Genomic DNA, 20456 nt, shown 5'->3' on the forward strand with positions numbered 1-20456 from the left:
GTACTTGAACTAAAGCATAGAGTTCCAAATCATAGGAAGAGTACTTCTTTTTAGCATCATTCAACTTTTCACTAAAGAAAGCTACAAGTTTATTATCTTGACTCAACACTGCACCTACTGCAATATTACTAGCATCACATTCAATAGTAAATAACTTGTCATAACTAGGAAGTATAAGCACTGGTTGAGAAGCAACCTTGGTTTTTCAAAAGTTCAAACCCCTTATTTGCTGCATCTATCCACTGAACCTTTACCTTAGCTCCACCTTTTATAGTATCAAGCATTGGTACACAAATTTCACTAAACCCTCCGATGAACTTCCTGTAAAACTGTGCTAAGCCATGAAAACTTCGGACATCACTTGCTGATTTGGGTGTAGGCCAATTTGTGATGGCTTCCAACTTGGTTTTATCCATTTTCAAATCTCCACCTGAGATCACAAAGCCAAGATAAACCAATTCTTGTTTCATAAAATCACACTTTTCCAAATTGATTGTCAGCTGTTCATCATATAATTTGTTCAAAACAACTCTAAGATGTTGCAAATGCTTTTCTTGAGTTTTAATAAAAAATAGAATGTCATCTAAGTACACCACTGTAAATTTACCAATGAAATCATGCAATACTTCATTCATGAGTCTCATGAATGTACTTGGGGCATTAGAAAGACCAAATGGCATAACTAGCCACTCATAAAGACCCTCATTTGTTTTAAAGGCTATTTTCTGTAATACCCTAAAAATGGTCATCTAAACCATGGGCCCCTAATCTCAACAACATCACCAAAGTCTTAACCAAAGGGAATTAAATCAATCTTGAGCATATTATTAATTCTTTAATCATCAAATATCAAATGGCAAATCGATTACTCAATATTAATTAAATATCCATTTAATTAATTGAATCATTTCCTAGAATATCATTTTGATCAATTATCCCATTTTAATTTATTAAATGTCCTTGCATATTTAATTAATTAATAAAATTTCCATTTAATCATGCAAAAGAAATTAATTTATTACAAAAGAAGAATTAATTACAAAACAAGAGTTGAATTGAAATTAAAATAAAAGAATTGAATTAAGAGAGAAATCAAACTTGAGATATTATTTCTTTTTCTAAATTTAGAACTTGAAATCAGAAAAGCAATTTAATTGAATTATTGAATTATTCTCTAAAATTGGAACTTAAAGCTTTTCAGAAAAGAAGTTCAGTTGCATTGAAAAGACTCTTTTCTTGAATAAATAAAAGAATTATCTATTTTTATTACAAATGCATGGAATTAATTTATTATTATTTCTATTGCAACTTGGACTTCTAATTTGAATGCATTTCAATTAAACTATAATTGGAATCTATCTCAATGTTAACTAAACCTGATTTCTCAGTTATTTTCAATTAATTCTAAATTGAGATTTTCTCTTGGTAATTCTCTATAAATTCAGTCTTCAGCTCTCATTCCAATTTAGCCCAGATATTTTTGAGAACACGCTCGGAGATTATTATCACGCTAATTTCGCTCTAGAGTCATTGAAGATTATTGTGCCTTTTTAGATTATTTGCATCCATTTTACATTCATTATTTCTTGAATTGATTATTTTCTTAAATTATTCATCCATCTTGCATCCATATAGTTAATATCATATAGATTAAATCCTTCGTCTTGGTGTAGTCTAGTCACTGGTATTGCTTATAACAATCTGAGAGCAATCTTATACTCGCATCTTTTAGAAGGAAATTAGTCGCTTTGTTATGGTTTTTTACTTATTGATTATTGATTACTAACCATGCATATAATGACTTAATTGAAGTGTTGTGCTTGCAGCTTACAAACCACTTTTTCACACACATATATCTGGCACCCACCTTGGGGCAGAAGACTACATTTTTCAGCCTTCAAGACTGACTGCTTGTTTTTTTTGTTATTTTCCAGATTTCAGATTTTTTGATTTTTTGTCTGTACATCTCGTACGACAATTCCCACAGGCTGAAACAACAAACTGCAGGTGTCATACGAACTTGAATCCTGCCTCATACGAGCTAGGATCCTCTATCATACAAGTTTTTATACTGTCGTACGACTGTATTTTCTAGTAAAAAAATTAAAAAAAGAGGCAAATTTTCATGATTTTTTAATTATTCTGACAACTGACCCTGACTGTTTATCTGTCTATCTCAGAATTTTTCACAGCCTAATCAGTTTTTGCAGAACACTTGTCAAAGAATATGCTTGTCGCACAAAGACAATATGACTACCGATTCGTTGTCTTTGCAGCTTGCCTAAGGAGAATCGACTAAACATTGTATTCTTTAAATTCATTTTTTAGGAACCTAACTTGCTATCTGGTTAAAGAACAAATCTGTCTTTCATGTTTTTAGAAGATTTTGAGAGGTAGGAGAGTATGATCTTGTCTTTTTCTAGACAATCAGAAATCCAGACCCTTGAGGCTTTTTGTAGGGACCTGCTTGTCCTAACCCTAGTTAAACCAAACTTAAACTCACTATTTTAATTAAAAATTAAATTAACCATTATTGCACATGCAAAAGCAATAATTATCAACATGCAGGTAATAGATAAGTAATTGAACAACTATGCAACTCATAAATAACATGTAGAAATTAAATGTGCATGCGAAAAATAACAAACTAAAATTACGCATGAGGACCGAATAGAATGCAAACCATAATTAGTTACGATGTCAAGTTACGTGTGTGCATGAGTAGCGTAAATTGTATGCATGAAATTATTACGAATTAAATTAACATGCAAAAACTCATAATTAAATAATCTACCAGATAATTAAATATGACCATGCATGCATGCGTAAATGAAAACTAATCTAAGAAAGTAAATCATGCATGTTAGTGGGTTAGTATGTTAGTAGTCTTTTTTTCTTCTTTTTTTTCTTTGTTAGTTACATTGCATGGCGACTTCTTGTCGCTTTCCATCATGTGACCTTATAGGTCTTTTTTTTTCATAACTTCTACATGTGACCATTCTGGTCTTTACAATTAAATAAAATATACATCTTCAATTATTACATAAAATTTTATCTGAAATCTCTGACTTTCTTTGTCTCCAGATGTGTTGCCTCCGTTTGACTTGGATAACCTCCTCTCGCAAACCGGATGACGGACATATGACCCAGGCGTTTTATTCGCCCAACCAAATGAAGCATAAGCTTCCCGGTGCTCTTGATAAGCTCCCGTACCTCACGACGGAGTATCCTAGCAAGCCGGTACCAACTGGTAGTAAAGGAATCTTGTGCAATCATGTAGAACTAACAACCCATCCTGGTTGAACTAACTACATGTGTTATGGCAGGGAGAAAAATAAATAAATATGATGGCCATCATTACCCTATTGGGGAGGTGAAGAAAATCACCCTTCCCTGGTTAGCCCATAAACAAGCACTCTCGTTCCATAATCATCCCTCATAGACAGAAAAATAATTAACCCTCCACGAATATGTCTGCCTTCGACGGTTACCCTACAACTTATACTTGACAAAAATTCGTCAGATCCCATTACATAAAAAAATCTAACAAAATATTAACATCATTAAATATCATAACAATATTATTCATGATTATTAAATAACGACATCATATCAACAAAACATCATTATTAAGTATTATTAATCATAACAGTAAAGTAACATCATAAAATAACTAACCATAATCATTGTCACTAAACCACACAATATCATCCATCATTATTAAAAGTTAATCAAAAGGTATCCGACATAATAAATAAATCTAAATGAGGTCTAATTCGAGTCGTGACACTTTTTCTTTATTTGAGATTTGTACATCTTTAGCAGGTCTGCCCTCCCGAGGGGTTGAAAAACTCTTAAAGCTGTTACAGTCGGTGTGAGGGGAACGACCTAAGTGGGAAATACTAGACGCCAAGTACTCCAACCCACTATAAAATAAATGTGATTTGATAAAAATAAAGTCAATGACAGTGCTCGGGAATAGCTCTCCTCCGTACCTTCGGGTATATTAAACCTTGGTTTTCAAGGGTAGGAGACCTCTTAATTGAGTTTATACCTCGATGCGCTGAACGGATCCCTGACTAGTTCCAATTAAAATTAGAAGCTACCTGGTTCATCTTCGAAAGGGGGATAATCTTTGTGCAAGAGAGATAGTAACTCTCCCAAGATACTTGTCATTTCGTGCCCCCATTAGCGTTTGGAGTCGGATAATACGACGTGGAGAATCCATTGCGTGAGACTCAGTGGCCATATTCTGATTAGCTATTGGGTGTGTACTTGAGTCTACAAGCAAAGGTTTCTTTCCTCACCAAATTTCTTAGGGTTTGAATGTTGTGATTGGAGTCACTATACATACTACTTGTTTTATGTGTTTTCATCCCTGAAACAAAAACTGAAATACCAAAATTGGAGAAGACAAGAAACAACTCAGTGATTTGAAACTCTGTCCGTGTCAGAAATTAGTCCGTCCTAAGTCGAAACTCTGTCCTTGTCAGAAACTAGTCCATCTTAAGTCAAAACTCTGTCCATGTCAGAAACTTATCCATCTTAAGTCGAAATTATGTATCCTGGTCCAAAATCAGTCCATCTCAGAATTGGTCATACTCAGTTATCATACTCAGCAATCAAAAAAACTCAAAATTTCTAGGCTCTGTCCTATGAACAGTCGTACAAGTCTGATAATTTATCTTGTTGCACCTGATCCTGTGTCGTATGAGTCTTCTGATTTGTCGTCCTATATTTGATCCTATGTCATACGAGTCATTTTAATCTGTCGTCTGGTTCTGTATCCTGTGTCGTATGAAACAGAACTGCTTTAAGTCTTTTGTCGTCCTGCACATACCCATCAGTTGTATGGTACAAGACAACAACTCGCGTGAAACACAACTTTTGTCGTCCTGTAGCTGCTAAATTGTCACCCCATTCAGAAAATCCTATTGTACGAGTCTCTGGTTTTGTCAAAACAGAACAGTCAAATTTTCCTAAAAACAGCTTACAACGAACATAATACTGGTTATCAATTTTCCTGAGCATAAACAGATCAAGACAATGTACCTCTGCAATTTGCGTTGCAGGATTTGGTCAATCATCTTTCAGCTAGTTCAATCAACTACCTATCAAATTTTAGTCACTTAGAAAAATCTTATACAGGATAGATCGTTCCTGAAACCAGACCGAATCTTACACTACGCTTAGAATCAACTTAGATAAACATCATATATAGGATAGATCGTTCCTGAAACTAGACTAAATCTCAGTTGTTTCTCCCAAACAATACATTAACCGAACAACTAGCTCTAAAATTGATCTTGACCTCTGTATCACAAACATCTTTAGGTCGCACTAATCCATAAAAATGCCTACACAAACCAGGAGTTCTCGTAAGAAAGAAGCCAAAGGCAAAGGAATACCCTTTTCATACACCGACAATCCATTTTACGAAAAGGATCCACTCACTGACATACCGTCATCATCAAACAAACCAATTTTTGATGAGCCTAAATCTCCCACTATATATGAGACGAAACACAATGATGGAAACAAGGACAATAATAACATTCCCAAAAATGATAATGATTCCTCATCATCAAGTGAGGCTGACGAAGACACTGAACCTCCAGAAAAATAAATCCTTGACTGTCAAAAGGACAAAGACTTTAGAAAAATGATGAAAGCTATCATGACCCGAGAGAAGGAAGACTATTTCTTAGAACTAGCAAAACAAGGTGCTAAACTTCCTACTAGATATGATGTTCAGGCGCTCGTTACTAAAAAGAAAGAATCACCTATACTCATGGTACACCAACAATTACTAGCTTTATGAATGGAGGTCACAGGAACTGAAGAATAAGGACAAGTCCCCAAAACAATATTCTCTGGAAACAATATGTCCCTTTCCATTTGACAAGAATCTATACATGCCTCCATTTCCTTCACGAGTGGAGATCCCAAAATTTGTTAAGTATGATGGTACCTCAAATGCTCAAGATCATGTCAGAGAATTTTGTGCTACCTGTATGGAGTTCATGCACGATCAAACGTACCTCATGCACCTTTTCCCGAGGAGTTTAGGGGGTCAAGCAATGGAATGTTCTCAAGTGTACCCAAAAGAATAAAAACATTCGAAGAACTAATCTAACTATTTTTACAATAGTACTCATACAACATTCGACATCCTGTGACTATGATCGAGCTTTGCAACACTAAACAAAAAATAGGGGAACCTCTTCTTACTTTCCTCCAACGCTGGACAAAGATGTTTTCTAGGTATTCTCGACCTATCCCAGACTCTGAGAAAATTGATATATTTGTCAATAACTTGGTCCCCGAACTCAAATATAGTATACCAATGCAAGTACACCCATCATTTAACAAAATGGTAGATAATGCCATTCGAATGGAAGATGTGCTCATAAATAAGGAGAATATCACGCTTTGGAAAGAAACACAACCAAGATCTAGCTCTAAAGAGAAGAACACATATTGAAAGTTTGGCAAAGACAATAACAAGAATGTTGTTAATGATGGAGTAGTAGACACTGTCAAAACCAGCTCAAAATCCACAATATTCAACTTGGCTAGTAGTACACAAGCACTTAAAGCCGCTGAGGCTGCAACAGAAAATATGCCAAAGAAAACAAAGGAATGGTTCAAAGAAAAGCCTTGGCTTTCCAAACCTAAGCGTGATTTCTCCTCTCGAAGAATCATATGAATCCGCTTTCAAAACTCTGTTGGCAGACAACTTGATAACACTACTAGATAACTCCAGACCATATGATCCAGAAGTCAAACCAAGATGGTGGAGAGAAAATGAATACTGTGACTTCCATCGGAATAAAGGTCATAACGTAAACAATTGCATGAAGCTAAAACATGAGATTCAAGATCTCATAGACGCTGGTAAAGTTGTTGTTGGGAATTATCCGACTAATGCAGATCATAAAGCATTTAAAGACCCTTTGCCTGTTTACGAACAAGGTGTAATACCCTAAAATTGGTTTTCTAAACCATGGGCCCCTAATCTCGACAACATCACCAAGGTCCTAACCAAAGGCAATTAAATCAATCTTGAGCACATTATTAACTCTTTAATTATCAAAAATCACATGGCAAATCAATCACTCAATATTAATTAAATATTTATTTAATTAATTGAATTATTTCAAGAATAATCATTTTGATCAATTATCTCATTTTAATTTATTAAATATCTTTGCATATTTAATTAATTAATAAATTTGCCATTCAATCATGCGAAAGGATTAATTTATTACAAAAGATGAATTAATTTATTACAAAGAGTTGAATTGAAACAAAACAAAAATAAATAAAAAAGAATTGAATTGAGAGAGAAATCAAACTTGAGATATTATTTCTTTTTCTTAATTTAGAACTTGAAATCAGAAAAGCAATTTAATTGAATTGTTGAATTATTCTCTAAAATTGGAACTCAAAGCTTTTCAGAAAAAGAAGTTCAGTTGCATTAAGAAAACTCTTTTCTTGATTAAATTGAAGAATTATCTATTTTTATCAGATATGCATGGAACTAATTTATTATTATTTTCCAATGCAACTTGGACTTCTAATTTGAATGCATTTCAATTAAACTATAATTGGAATCTATCTCAAGGTTAACTCAACCTGATTTCTCAATTATTTTCAATTAATCCTAAATTGAGCTTTTTGTAATTCTCTATAAATTCAGTCTTCAGCTCTCATTCCAATTCACCCTAGAGATTTTTGAGAACACGCTTGGAAATTGTTATCACGCTAATTTCGCTCTGGAGTCATTGAAATCATTGTGCTTTTTTAGATTACTTGCATCCATTTTACATTCATTATTGCTTGCATGCATTGTTGCTTGAATTTGCTTGAATTATTCATCCATCTTGCATCCATATAGCTTAATATCATATAGATTAAATCCTTCGTCTTGGTGTAGTCTAGTCACCGGTATTGCTTATAAAAATCTGAGAGCAATATTATACTCGCATCTTTTAGAAGGCAATTAGTTGCTTTGCTATGGTTTATTTCTTATTGATTATTGATTACTAACCATGCATATAATGACTTAATTGAAGTGTTGTGCTTGTAGCTACAGGTTCACTTTTTCACACACACACAAGGTGATTCTTCAAAGACCAAAGGAGGTGCCAAGGTAAATTATACTTATGCCAGTCAGGACAATGTTATCAACATGATTAATCCTTCCCACTCAGAATATTGCAATGTGATTATAGTCCAAGATAAACCAAATGAATCACGCTATGTAAGAGCTCTCGCCCGTTCTCAAAAGAAAGTCACCCTCCAAGGAGCTAGTTCTTCCGACCCAGCTCAAGTAACATCAAACCCATCAGCCTTGCCAAACAAAAAAAAAGAATCAACCTTGGACAAATTTAAAAGGCTAACTTCATCATCATCTTCTAGATATAGTGTCGTTGAATAGTTGAAAAGGACAAATGCTCAAATCTTAATCTTTGAATTGCTAAAACTCTCATCTGCTCACAAAGAGATCATAGACAAAGCATTGCTCACCACCAACGCTCCGAAAGATTTAGACATTGATCGGTTTCAGTCTATGGTGGGTCATCTGACTTCACCTCACTATCTGACCTTCTCTGAAGAAGATGATAACTCACTAAATCATCCACATAGCCAGCCATTGCATATTGAAGCCATGATCCACAAACACAGAGTCAAACATGTTTTGATAGATGGAGGCACGGGGTTGAATATCTGTACTTACAGTCTGCTTACACAACTATGATTCTCTGAAAATGTCATTGATCCTGGCAAGAAAATAACAATAAAAGCCTATGATGAAGAAGAAAGGACTTCTAAAGGTCTGGTGTCATTACCAATTAGAGTAGGACTGGTAGAGAGAGATGTTCTTTTCCAAGTTCTTGATATTCCATTGTCATATAATATATTACTGGGCAGGCTGTGGATTCATCAAATGAAGGCAGTACCGTCAACATACCATCAATGCTTAAAGTTTCCTTATAACGGAGCTGAAGTCAGTATTCCTGCTGATACAAATGTCGTCTGTAATGCATTGACAAAAGGTGCAGATACTTTTGTGCCTCATAATAGGGCAGCCTCTCCAAATGTAGATCCAGAAGCACTAATGAAAGACTTAGAAAAGATATTGAAGATTACAAATATCGACATGGATGGCTACAAGATAGAACCAACACTTTCATTAGTTTCTCTCCCTCCATCACCAAAACAGTTGGGCAAGCCATCAGAGGCTATGAGATCACAAACTTCAGCTCCAAATACCATATATGATGGTCTCTTTGTACAGTCTTCTACCTCCTTGGTGGGTGAAATAGAAGAAGATGATGTTCTTAACTGGCTCTTTAAGGAAGATAGTCAAAATGTGGAGGTATGACATTGTGAGATTTCTTCAAACCAATATGGTCCTCGCTACAAAATGATTCAACGCATGGGGTACTCAGGTACTGGTCCTCTGGGCAAACAAAAGGAAGTTGTTACCGAACCAATTCAACTACAAACCAAATCCACAAATGATAAGTTTGGACTGGGTTACGATCCAAAAAAGACATTAGATCAAAAACATGTTTCTAAGTCTAAGTGACAGAAAAGAATATCGCCTTTAACATTACAGGAAGTAGACACTTAACAAACAAAAGCAAAGTGTAGAAAAGTGAAAGAGGAATCAGTAGTCAAGAAAGAAGAAACAGTCAGTGCTCAAGCTTCGATGGTATCGGCTACAATAATACAGGAAGTTGAGGTCCCAGAAGATATAAGAGATGAAGTAGTAAGAATCAGAGAATTATTTGCACCACTAAAAGTTCTGGTCACGTATACTGGCAGGCAGCAAGTAGACAATTCAGAGACTGATTCAAACGAGTATGAATGGGGTCCTGACCACCTCTCAGACACATCCACTACAAAAACTCCAGAAGAGTCTAGCGATGTCATAAATGATGCTCAAGAGTTGATGTGCATAAAACTAGAGAAAGAAATACAGGAAATTAGACAAAAGAGACAAGCAACTTATGAACAAGGACTGAAAGAAGGAAGAATACCAGAAAGCTTCTCATCTATGTACCCCTATCCTAAAACAGAACAAATCAGGTATAGCACTACACAAGAAGAGTTGGAAGCTACTGAACAAGAACCGATTATCAGTCTAGAAGAAGCTGAATGGAGTAGACGACAGTAAATCATAGAAACATCAAGATCATGTCAACAGGTGTGTCAGATACAAGTGACAAATGAACCAAAACATGAAGGAACTTGCAGTATTAAAGATGTTGGTGTTGATACCATACATACACTTATTAAATCACTTGAAGAAGACTAAGAAAATTCACCTGATGAATTTGATGACAGTCCTATTCAGGACAATATCTAGTCAGCCTCAAATTCTGAATCAACTGATACAAACAATGAAAATCTATCTATTGATCTTATCACTGTTAAACCACCATTTGACGTCCAGTCTGGCGTAGTGAACAACGTTACAAGTATGTCTATCAGATTAGATCAACTAAATATTAACGTGAACTTTAATAATCATGATCTGACTCTTACTGGTCTCGAGACACTTACGCAAGGTATTCTTATGGAACTCGACTTTTTGATCCACCACTGTGATAACATTACCATGAACGCTCTTGAACCTATCCAAGATTTATCCTTAGTACATCCCGAATTGATTAACTGTACTTGACAAAACCAGCCCATGAATATACCTACTTTTGCCAATGACTATACATTAGCCTATTATCTCAATGCAGTCGAACCTATAGACTCTTCCGCCAGCGAACAAAGTGAAAATATGACTGAAACAAATATCAAGTATCTTAGTCGCAAAAACAAGAAAAATAAAAATAAAAGATCTGATGGCGAAAACCACATTGCGGTTGTGTCATAATCTAAAAAAGAGAAAATAAAGGACGTACCTGAAGGTGAAAACCTCTCTAAGGCGCCTAAAGGTGAGATACTTGATATACTGCCAAGTCATTTCTAGGAAACGTCCTCCATATTGATCGAGCCAACTCAGCCAGTGAACATCGGGAGTCAAGAGACACCACACATCATTCATGTAGCTCAATCACGATCAACAAAAGAATTGAAGTTCACTCAACTATTCTTAGAAAAGAAAAGAAACTTTGCATGGACGTACTTTGATATGCCAGGCTTGGATCCTGATTTCATTATGCACCATCTTTCAATTACACCAGGAGGAAAACCAGTTAAGCAAAAACTTCATAAGATGCACCCGCATGTAGCACTATTAGTCAAGGTCGAACTAGAAAAACTGCTCAAAGCTGGGTTCATCAGAGCTATAGATTATGCCGAATGGATTTCAAACATAGTACCTGTGTTAAAGGCAGACAAGTCTATCAGAGTTTGTACTGCCTTCAAAGATCATAATAAAAAAATGTCCAAAGGATGACTTTCCATTACCAAATATTGATATGATAGTCGACATGACTACTGGGTATGAAATGTACTCACTAATGGACGGATTCTCCAGATACAATCAAATCAAAATAGCTCCAGGAGATCAAGAAAAGATAGCTTTCACCTGTGCATGGGGAACCTTTTGCTGGAACGTCATGCCATTTGGGCTAAAGAACGCAGGAGAAAACTATCAAAGAGCAGTTACAACCATCTTTCATGACATGATGCATAAGAATATGGAAGATAGGTTTGATGACACTGTAGTGAAGACTATGAAAAGATCAACGCATATTCAAGAGTTAGGTCCTATACTCGATAGAATGGAAAAGTTCAAACTCCGGTTAAATCCAAAGAAGTGTGCATTCGGAGTGACATCTGGTAAAATACTTGGCTATATAATTTCAAAGAAGGGAATCGAGGTTGATCCTAAGAAGGTCCAAGCTATAATGGAAATGCCACCTCCGAAGAACATCAGTCAAATGAGAAGTCTACAAGGATGTCTCCAATCCATCAGACGATTCATTTCTCAGCTAGCAGACAAAGCTCAACCTTTCACAAAGGTATTACGAAAAGGAATAATATACAATTGGGATCAGCAGTGCAAACAACATCTTTAGCAGATTAAAGAGTATCTATCAAATCCACCGATATTGATGCCACCGATTCAGGGTAAACCACTAATCTTATATATATCAGCAACTGATTCATCACTGGGGGCACTTCTGGCGCAACAAGATGACAATAAAAAGGAACGAGCTATTTATTACATCAGCAGGACATTGGTGTCTTATGAAATGAACTACACTATAATAGAAAAATCATGCTTGGTGTTAGTCTTTGCATCACAAAAAATGAGACACTACATGCTAGCACATTCAGTCAAGCTAGTGGCCAAAATTGATCCACTCAAATATCTTCTCAATAAGGCAACACTTAAAGGAAGATTAGCGAAATGGGTCATGATCCTTACAGAGTTTGACATTGAATATGTGGAATGCAAAGCCATAAAAGGAAAGGTAATTGCTGATCAACTTGTTGAAGCTCCGCTTGAGGACACTCAACCGCTACACATAGAGTTTCCAGATGAATCTATAATGCACCTTACTCAACAACCTTGGAAAATGTTCTTTGATGGGTCCTTTACTCAAAATGGTTCAGGTGCTGGAATATTATTCATTACTCCTCAGAAGTATTCAATCCCAAAGTCTTATAAGATTTTATTCCCTTGCACAAACAACATTGTAGAATATGAAGCTTTGGTGAATGGGATAAAACTAGCTATTGAATGGAAGGTTGCAGAATTGTATATCTATGGAGATTCTTAGCTGGTGGTTAATCAAATCAACGATACATATCAGAATCGAGATGAGAAAATGATGCCTTACAAGAGAATGGTTGATGGTCTTAAGAAGTATTTTGCTTTTGTATCATTCTAACAGATTCCTAGATCCGCAAACCGAGCAGCAGATGCTATGGCTACCTTGGCATCTATACCTAAGCTACAGGAGTCCAATTTTTGCTTTGATTTCCTGGTGGAAGAGTTATATTACCCCGCTTATGATGCTCCTAAGACCCAAATAGTCTATTCTATTATTTGACATGAATCATCCCAATACAGTCATATCTATTCCTATTTACAAGACCAAATTATCCTTGGAAATCTTACCCGAAATGAGAAAAGAAACCTAATTCGAAATGTTTCATGGTATGTTATCATAGCTAACGATTTATTTAGATGAGGTTTGGACGGTGCATTGCTTAGATGTCTAGAAACTGAAGAATCTAAACGTGCATTATCGAAAGTCCATGAAGGTATTTGTGGATCTCATTCGAATGGCCTTAGTTTAGCTCAGAAACTACTATGGGCTGGCTACTACTGGCTAGACATGGAAAAAGACGCCATCCAATTTGCTAAGACTTGTGAGAAATGTCAACTTCATGGAAATCTCATACATGCCCTGACAAGGGACCTCATACCATTTATAACACACTGGCCTTTTCAGCAATGGGCCTTTGATCTCATTGGTCAGATATATCCTGCTTCATCCAACGAACATAAATTCATCATACCTGCCACTGAGTATTTCACCAAGTGGGTAGAAGCAGTTCCACTTATTAAAGCAACCGGTAAACAGGTCGCCTTGTTCATCTTGAACTATATCATCTGCAGGTATGGGATACCTTCATCCATCGTGATTGATAATGGAGGATAGTTTAAGAATAAAGATCTGGATGAGCTTTGTGAGAAATTCAAAATAAAGCAAAACTGGTCATCGGTATACTACCCTCAAGGTAATGGACAAGCTGAGGCGTCTAACAAAAACCTATTGACTATCTTGCACATAACAATGAATAAATCCGGGAAGGATTGGCATCTGCAGCTCAATCCTGCACTATGGGCTTACAGAACAAGTATCAAAACACCTACTGGGGCTACACCTTTCTCTTTGGTGTATGGGTCTGAAGCAGTACTACCTATTGAAGTAGAAATACCATCTCTAAGAGTTTCTTTGCAAGGTCTTGTTACTGATGAAGATCATAGAATATCTAGATTACAAGAACTCGAATTGCTGGATGAGCGTCGATAAGTGGCGCTTGATCATCTCAGAGTGTATCAGAAGAGAATGTCCAGAGGATATAACAAGAAAGTTAGACAAAGAGAATTTCAGGTTGGTGACCTAGTTCTGAGAGAAAATCCAAAAAATTAACAGTTTCACGACAATAAAGGGAAGTTTGAATCCAACTGGCTGGGTCCCTACATTGTTACTGCAATATTCGGCTCTGGTGCCTATCAACTCTCAAACTCGGAAGGAGAACAACTCTATGAACTGATTAACACCATCCACTTGAAGAAATTCTTTGCTTAGCATTCTCTGTGCCACCAACTTGTACACCTGGAAAAAGTCCTAAAAAAATAAAAAAAAATAAGAAAAATAATAAAATACAAAAAAAATAAAAAAATATAAAGAAAGAAAATGCCCTGGTGAAAACCTGGTAAACGGGCACCTTGGTAAAAAAAATAAAAATTTGAATCTCTGCCAAGTAGGTGAAAACTTGGCAAACAGGCACCTCTTGTACTCAAGCGCTCCATCTATCAATGCAAGGTTGACATTTCCTGCTTTCTTGCATCCTTGCTTTCACTTGTACATGTTTTTTAGTCACTTTCGTGACATCTTGGTTCGTTGGAACCCTCATTACTTGAAACTGATCATCATCCTAGTTTTAGGTTACTCAACAGAGCAATTTACATATCCTAAGCAGCGTCAACCAAGTCATCTTTCCATCAGTGAAACCTGGTCGTCCACTCCGAGTCAGTCACCTGTCTCCTAACTACCAAAGAGTTTTTATCACTGAGTAAACAAGCAAAATAACATAACGGAAAACAATCACTAAACAGTTTGAGCTATGAATGAAAATTTTCTTTGTGTGTTGTCTTTTATATTGGTTTTCGATTATTATCCCTCTGAGTAACTCGAGGAAGTCTATTGTGACTAAGAGGAGCAAGGATTGGGGGCATAATATTTTCTTTGTTTTCTGCTTGTAGGAATTATCCCAATGATCTGGAAACATATAAATTAGCTAGGTGTCTATGATAAGAGCCTTCACAACAAGGTGAAATCGCCTCACATACCTCAACTCTGCTTATTTGTATGCTATAGGGAGGTCCATATCATTTCTTTGTCTGTTTTGAGGGAATTTCTTTATGTTGCAATTCGGGTCCCTGCGAAATCTGTCCAAGGATATGAATGAAAAAAGGGTCATTGCAGACAAGATAATTAATATTGCATATTGAAAAAGAAAGGAACTCTAACTTGCCTGTTATGTTCGTTATGCTCAGTGATGAATCTTAAGTATCTTAAATCCAGTGACTAGGTTTAGGATGCATTTTGCATATCATTTCGCATATCATTCTACATTTTTATGAATTTAGAGTGATTTCGGTATTGATAATAATCTCTTTATCTTCTGAATGAGAGCTGAAAGCATCATCATTTCTTACGCTAAGCGGTCTATTTATCATCATTTCTTTGATTGAGTACTTATGTTTTGAGATGTTAGCTGCATACATAACATTTAATATAGCTTTCCAATACTCTTATAACATACTGAGGTTGAAATGGAGGGAACAGCGGAGGGAACAATGCTTGCAGTGGGAAATTTGAAATCGAGAAATGGAGGGAACAGTGAGGCTGGATCCTCTGGTTCTGAATCCACTGCAACTCAAGGACAAGCATTTGATGATGAGGATGGGAGGCAGGATGGGGACCCACGGATACGAGACCCTCCTCCCGATCATGAAAAGTTAAAAGATTCCCAAGAATCAAGCCCCGAGGCGATGAAGGTTGACTCAGAAAATATCAAGGAGGGGCGAATCTCTAAACCCTGGAGTAGTCTTTTTGCAAGAAAAGCATCTGGAAAACCGACTGGTAAATCGTCTTTCCCCTTTGTGAAAGATATATCGGATAATAAAATGGGTAAACTTGCAATTGAGATTCCTGATATAGTTATTGATCATAACATCTCTTTAATGTCTTTTTCTTTGGTGGGGAAGTTTGTTGGACCTCGACCTAATATCGAGGATGTTAGGTCTTTTGTTAAGAGAAAATGGAGAATGAAAGGACAGGTTGATGTCTCTGCCTTGCCTAGAGGTTTTTTTGTTTTTTCTTTCTCTTGCGGGGAAGATATGGAAGTTGCCTTAAGTGGTGGCCCCTGGATATTTGGCAAATCTTCTCTTTCTGTTAGAAAATGGTCTCCTAACATGGAACTCAATGATTCTTTCTTTGAATCTGTTCCGGTGTGGGTTAGGTTGCCTGGGTTGCCGTTGGAATACTGGGTGGAGGATGTTTTCTCAAGAATCGCTAACTCCTTTGGGGAGCTTGTTGCGATAGACCCAATGACATAAGCCCGCAAGAGATTGGTTTATGCGTGTATCTGCATCAACATTTCACAGAATATGAACCTCCCAAGCACTATTGATATAAATTCCAAACTTGGGTTATGGGAACAGTCAATAGAATTTGAATCTCTCCCCTTTGTGTGCTTTTCTTGCAAAAAAGCTGGTCACTGGGCTAAGGCTTGTCCGAGCAACCCTAAAAAACCTGTGATGACAAATATCCATAAACAGGTATGGAAAGAAAAAAATAATAACAAAGATTGTAACAAGTTAGAAGGAAAAAGTGGAAGCTCGGTTAATATATCAGAACCACTAGAAGTAGATAGCACTGGCCCTCCTAAGAACCCCCCTTTGAAGGAGAATAAAAAGAATGAAATTAGGGAGTTTGACATTAAAACAGTCAATACCTTTGAGGCTCTACAGACACAGGAGAAGGAGAATGAAATTAGTGAGTCACACTTGAAGATGGTGAGATTGAGAATATCCTTGACTCTCATCATGAGGCTTTTCAGGATTCTATATCAAAAAAAGATGAACACTGTCTAGATGATGATTTTGAAGAACATGAAATAAAACTGGGAAGGAACAACAAGTTTGGATCACCTCAGGTAAATTTAAATGCCTTATTCCAGAATATAGGAGTCGATATGCCTACATCATCCTAGAAAAGAGGAGAACTATGGAGCAATATGCAAGATGAGCCTAGAGCAGAACAAGAAGAAAACACAACAGGAAATGAAAAGAAAATTAAAACCAAGAAGGTAGGAGGCCTTAATGGAGTAAAAACCAGAACCAGATCCAAGGCTGATTTTGGGGCTTCAAGATCCCCACCGGGACGTAAAATTATGAAATGGCATAGGGACCAGGAGAGCAAGCAAAACATAGCTGATGGAAGGCAGCGAACTATCAAGGAATCCTGCCCTCAGGCTTCCAAATGAAGGTAATATCTTGGAATATCAGAGGCCTAAATGGTCTCAATAAACATGATATATTAAGGAACCTCATTTGAGATCAAAATCCAGATATTATCCTGGTTCAGGAAACCAAAATGAGTAAAGAGAAAGTGGAGAAATTAAAGTTCTTTAAAAATGGAGGGGCTTGTGGCAGTAGCTCGAATGGAGCTTCTGGAGGGGTTGCTATTTTCTAGAACAAAAGCACAACCTATGGAGATATGATTGATGTTGATGGCAATATTTTATCCCTAAAAGCTAAAAGCATCTTTGATGGTAAGGAATGTGTCATCACTAATATCTATGCCCCTAACTCCAAATCTACTAGAAGTAAATTCTGGAATAAAATTTAGCAAAAAAGAAATTTCTTCCCATTGAACAGCTGGGTTGTGATGGGAGATTTCAATACTCCTCTGCAAGACATTGAAAAATTTGGAGGCATTCAAGCTCAACCAGACAATAGATCTGACCTGATGGACTTTATTAATATCAATGCTCTCATTGATATGGATCTCAATGGGGCCTCCTACACTTGGTCTAACCGAAGGGATGGTGAAGATCTCATCCAGGTAAGACTTGATAGATCCCTTGTTACTAATGATTGGATTCTTTCTCATAGATGCTCCCTCTCTGTTATTAATAGAATTGGGTTAGACCATTATCCCATCTCTTTTGTTGCTGAGAATTTTAAGAATAATCAGAGTTTCCCTTTTCGGTTCGAAAAGATGTGGACTTCCCACCCTAATCTTGAAAAATATATTGCTAACTGGTGGAATATTTATGTTAATGGAACTGCCATGTATAAAGTTGCCAAAAAACTTAAAAATATCAAAACCAACATTAAGATTTGGAACAAGAAGGTCTTTGGTGATATCTTTGATTCAAAGAAAAAGCTAAAGGAGGAGTTGGACCAGATCCAAAATTCAATACATAAAGATGGCTATAAAAAGTATTCCAAAGCCATGGAAGATGATGTTCTAGTTAAACTCCACAACATTATTTCTAGGGAAGAAATCTATTGGAGGCAGAGATCCAGGGCTATTTGGTTGGAGGCTAGGGACAGAAACACTAAATTTTTCCACATGACTTCTCTAAAACATAAGGCAGTGAATAGAATCACAAGACTCATTGTTGAAAACAATACTCTACTTAATAAGGATGAAATCAGGGATGAAGCTGTCAGGTTCTTCAATCAGCTCCTCACAAGTAACAAGGACATTGATCAGACCCACCAACTCAATTTGGTTAATATCATTCCTAAGATCATTAACCCTATTCAGAATAAGGCCCTTTCTACTATCCCGTCTACTGGAGAAATTAAAAAAGCTATCTTTTTGTTTCAAGGGGATAAAGCTTCGGGTCCTGATGATTTCCCTATGTTTTTCTTCCAAAAATTCTGGCATATTGTGGAAGAAGACACAGTTAATGCGATCAAAGAATTCTTTGGATCTAGAAGAATCCTTAAGGAACTCAACTCCACGTTTATAGCCCTAATCCCTAAAGTTGTTGGGGCAGACTCTATGGAAAAATTTAGGCCAATAAGCCTATGTAACTCTTTCTACAAAATCATATCCAAAGTTTTGACCCCTAGAATTTTGGCGGTTCTTCCCTTCATCATCTCTGAGGAGCAGAAAGGTTTTGTTCCTGGTAGGCAGATTCTAGACTCTATTATTCTTGTTCATGAGAACATTCATTCCCTCAGTGCTGCTAAAAAAGAAGGTTTCTTGATAAAGTTGGATTTGGCAAAGGCTTATGATAGAGTGGAGTGGAATGTTCTTTTCAAAATCATGGAGGCATTTGGTTTTGATGAAAAGGTAACCAAAATTATTAGAGAGTTGATTACCACTCCTATGTTCTCTATTTTGATTAATGGATTTCCTACAAAAAAAATTAAAACTTCAAGGGGGCTCAGACAAGGAGATCCCATATCTCCTATCCTTTTCACCATTTTGGCTGAGAGTATGAGCAGATTGATTCATAATCTGAAACAGAGCAAAACTATCAAAGGTCTTCAACCATCCTCTGCCAATGTTTTTTGCACTCATCAATAGTTTGTTGATGATACTATCCTCATGGGATATTCTTTTGTTAAGGAGGCTGAAGCCTTCAAAATTGCTCTCAATTCCTATGCTTTGGCTACTGGTCAGCAAGTCAATTGGGACAAATCGACTATTTACTTCTTGAATACTCCGGTCATAAGACAACAGAAAATTGCTAAAATTATTGGGTGCAAAGTGGATATGCTCCCTTCCACCTATTCGGGTCTTCCCTTGGGTTTAGCTCCCCCAAATTCCTTATGGAATATGCTTATTGATAAATTCAATAAAAGACTTGCTGGATGGAAAGGTTCAATTTTATCTCAGGCTGGGAAATTGCAGCTCCTTCAAGCTACTCTTCAAAACCTCCCTGTTTATGCCCTCAGCCTATTTGGTATCCTGGCTAAATTTTCTGAAGCAATGGAAAGAATCCAGAAGAGATTTTTGTGGTCAGGAGTGGAAGAAAAAAAGAGAATATCCTTGGTTGCTTGGGACAAAGTTTGTAGACCAAAGAACAAAAGGGGGTTGGGGATTAAAGCTCTAAAAACCTTTAACAAAGCTCTTCTTGCTAAACAATTATGGAGAGCCTATGATACTAAGAAAGATTGGAATCAAATATGGTTTGACAAATACATTTAGAATCAGCTTATCCAAGGGGTCCTTAATTTTGAAGACATCCCTGTTGGATCCTTCATCTGGAATAGTATTACTAAATCCATAAAAGTGGCCAAAGCTGGGGCTGGATGGGTCCTTGGAAAAGGTGACAGAATAAGGTTTTGGGAAGACCCCTGGATGAAGAATGAAGCTCTTTATGATCAAGGCAATAGTCAAATTATTGAGGAATGTAAAAGGAGGTTTGGGCTTATGGTGTGTGACTATTGGAAGGAGGACAAGTGGGTTAGGCTTGATGATATTCATTCTGGATTTTCCTTACTCCAGAAGGAGCTGCTGTCCTTTTCCCCTAACAAAGACTATGATGATGTTTTCCTCTGGAAAAGTGATCCTAGAGGTGAATTTACGGTTGCCTCCACCTACAAAAACACCTTTTCTCAAACCAGTAATCCCATTTGGAGTAAAGTTTGGAACAACATTTTGATCCCTAAAGTCAACATTTTCTTTTGGCTTGCTTTTCGTAATAGT

The sequence above is a fragment of the Cryptomeria japonica genome, chromosome 2, assembly GCF_030272615.1.
Source record: "Cryptomeria japonica chromosome 2, Sugi_1.0, whole genome shotgun sequence".
Classification (NCBI taxonomy): Eukaryota; Viridiplantae; Streptophyta; class Pinopsida; order Cupressales; family Cupressaceae; genus Cryptomeria; species Cryptomeria japonica.